Source organism: Colobus angolensis, unplaced genomic scaffold (assembly GCF_000951035.1).
Source record: "Colobus angolensis palliatus isolate OR3802 unplaced genomic scaffold, Cang.pa_1.0 Scaffold70, whole genome shotgun sequence".
NCBI lineage: Eukaryota > Metazoa > Chordata > Mammalia > Primates > Cercopithecidae > Colobus > Colobus angolensis.
The window spans coordinates 2,279,416-2,282,504 of NW_012120710.1; the positions used below are offsets into that span (position 1 = coordinate 2,279,416).

Below are 3,089 nucleotides of genomic sequence, written 5' to 3' on the forward strand. Positions count from 1 at the left end.
GGTTTTTATAGAACTGGAAGCAGAGGCAGGAAGACTTACAAAACAGTCTCTGAGGTCTTCATCAAGGCTGGAATGTGGTAGTGACAGTCTGACATGAACTGCTTTTGGCTTTTCTTCCTTTTTGGCTTCGCCTGAAGCTAGTGAGCTGGGGGGACTGTGAAAGTTAAAACAAATGGAGAGTGTAGGGAAAGTGATCTTAACTTTTCCTAAGAAAATGGGAAATGGGACTTTTCTTGGCAATGGGACTTTTCTTCTGATATTTACAAGAAGGAGTAATTCTTTCTTTTTTACTAGTGGCTTGCAAAGTGATCCAAGTAGGTAATAGTTCATGAGCAAGTCCCAAATCTCCAGAAAGGAGATGTCATGATACTGAACAGCTCCTTAAGAAGTGAGTGATGTTTTACTTTGGTCTTTAGGTGTCTGTGTTTATCCAAATAACTGAGTTTTGAGATAATGAGAAAAGCAAACGCAAAAAGTTACCTTAGACAACATGTGTATGTAATTTCTTTTTAGAGTTGGTTTGTCTCAACTGGTTATGGTTAATTTTATTTGTGATTACGTATTAGAGGTAATACTGGTATTTATGCTCTAATTTTAGTCATTTGTTTGATGACCTTTCTAAACAAATACATGTGCTGCTTCCAACTTAATTTTGGAATGCCATCACTTTATATTTATTATTTAGTTGTTTGAAACTCAAAATGTATTTAACTGTAGAAAGCAATGTTAGAATGATATTTAGTGTTCCAGACCCACTCAAATCCATACAAGCCTATTTCACCCATAATATACCTAAGACAGTACTATTAGCACTCTAATATTATTAGTAATTTTGGTGTTGTGAGCTAATAATCTGTATGGGTTGTATCACTTAGTAGCTGTGTGACCTTAATAACTTGCTTGCATCTTTAAATCTCAGTTTTACCATCGGTAAAAGGGGGATGATAATAATAGCAGCTATTTCATTGACTGGTAGTCAAGTTTAAATAATTTATATAAAGCCCTTATTATATTCAATTTTATTATTATTTCTATAATTTGGCCACATTTTCAGCAAATTGAACTTTGTGAGTTGGCCTTGGAACCTAATCAGCAAATGTAATATTACTTCCTTGGGAAAAATAGGTATCTTGTGTTTTGCAAGAAGGGAATATGCTGTCACTGGGAACATCCTTCTTCTTTTCCCTTGTATCCCATCAATGTCTAGTAATACAAGGGACTGTATTAGTTTTTGGTGAGTTTTTATTCTTCTAGGATCACAGGGAAGCTCACTTTTCTGCAGAGACATCACAAGAGCCTCTAAGTATTCAAATGAAAGGAAGAGTAGCACGTCTCTCACTTTAAGTCAAAAGCTAGAAATGATTAAGGTTAGCGAGGAAGGCATCTCAAAAGCCAAGATAGGTCAAGAGTTAGGCCTCTTGTCCCAATCGTTAGTTAAGTTGTGAATGTAAAGGAAAAGTGCTTGAAGAAAATTAGAAGTGCTATTCAAGTGAATACACCAATAATAAGAAAGTGAAAACAACCCTTAAGATTTATGCTGAGAGCAGTGTGAAGAAGAAGAGGTGAGAACAACCCCTGGACCGACCAAAGCCCGCGCGCTGCATCCCGTGTCCAGCACCTACGTCCCGCCGCCGTCGCCACCATGCCCAAGAGAAAGGCTGAAGGGGATGCTAAAGGAGATAAAGCCAAGGTGAAGGACGAACCACAGAGAAGATCCACGAGGTTGTCTGCTAAACCTGCTCCTCCAAAGCCAGAGCCCAAGCCTAAAAAGGCCCCTGCAAAGAAGGGAGAGAAGGTACCCAAAGGGAAAAAGGGAAAAGCTGATGCTGGCAAGGAGGGGAATAACCCTGCAGAAAACGGAGATGCCAAAACAGACCAGGCACAGAAAGCTGAAGGTGCTGGAGATACCAAGTGAAGTGTGTGCATTTTTGATAACTGTGTACTTCTGGTGACTGTACAGTTTGAAATACTGTTTTTTATCAAGTTTTATAAAAATGCGGAATTTTGTTTTACTTTTTTTCCTTTAAAGCTATGTTGTTAGCACAGAGAACACTTAGTTGTTGTTTTTGGGGGAAGGGGCATATGTCACTAATAGAATATCTCCAAAGCTGGTTTGATGTGGGGAAAACACCTTTCCCTTCTAGTTTTGAGAGACTTCCTCTTGGTTCCCAGGAGGAGGGATTCCCTACTTTGACACACATGGCCACCTTGGCACAAAAGCCTTGTGGTATGGAAAAACAAATTTGTTTTTATGTCCTCTTCTCGCTTTCCATCTTTCAGCATAGATTTAACTCCCTTAAGCCCAGACATCTGTTGGGACCTGACCCCTAGTCATTGGTTACCAGTGTGTCAGGTAATCTGGACTTTCCAGTGATGCCACTGAGATGGCACTTGTCAAAAGAGCAGTGGTTCCATTTCTAGATTGTGGATCTTCAGATAAATTCTGCCATTTTCATTTCACTTCCTGAAAGTCAGGGTCAGCTTGTGAAAGGTTGTTAAACAACATGCTAAATGTGAAATGTCAACCCTCACTCTAAACTTTCCCTGTTCAGAGCATCACCTGAAGACTTCACTGGATTTTATAGTGGCTTTCTGATTTTTGGTAGTCCATTGAAGAAGGGAGTTTGAAAGTTATTGTGTACTGTTAATGATTGTCTGCCCATGTCCTGCCTGAAATACCATGATTGTTTATGGAAAGTATCTTTAATAAAGCTGGATACAGTTTGAAAAAAAAAAAAAGATTTTTGCTAAATCTACTCTGCCTGTGCTCTGAAGATGGAACAGCACAGCCTAGATGACAGCACATCTGTTTATAGCATGATTTACTGAATATTTTAAGCTCACCGTTGAGACCTACTTTCAAAATTTTGCTGCTTATTGACAGTTCGCCTGGTTACCCAAAAACTCTGATAAAGAGGTACAAGGAGATGAATGTAATTTTTATGTATGCTAAAATAACTTTCATTCTGCAGCTCATGGATCAAGGAGTAATTTTGACTTAAAAGTCTTATTATTTAAAAATACATTTTGTAAAGCAATAGCTGTCGTAAATAGTGATTTCTCTGATGGATCTGGGCAAAGTAAGTTGA

At 38.5% G+C, this 3,089-nt stretch overlaps 1 pseudogene across 1 annotated transcript; it reads left to right on the forward strand.

Moving 5' to 3' along the window:
- Positions 1-1,547: 1,547 nt before the first annotated feature.
- On the forward strand, positions 1,548-2,632 carry LOC105501270 (annotated as a pseudogene). The gene has a single exon (XR_001000163.1). The product of XR_001000163.1 is annotated as a non-histone chromosomal protein HMG-17 pseudogene (transcript).
- The last annotated feature ends 457 nt before the right edge of the window (positions 2,633-3,089 follow it).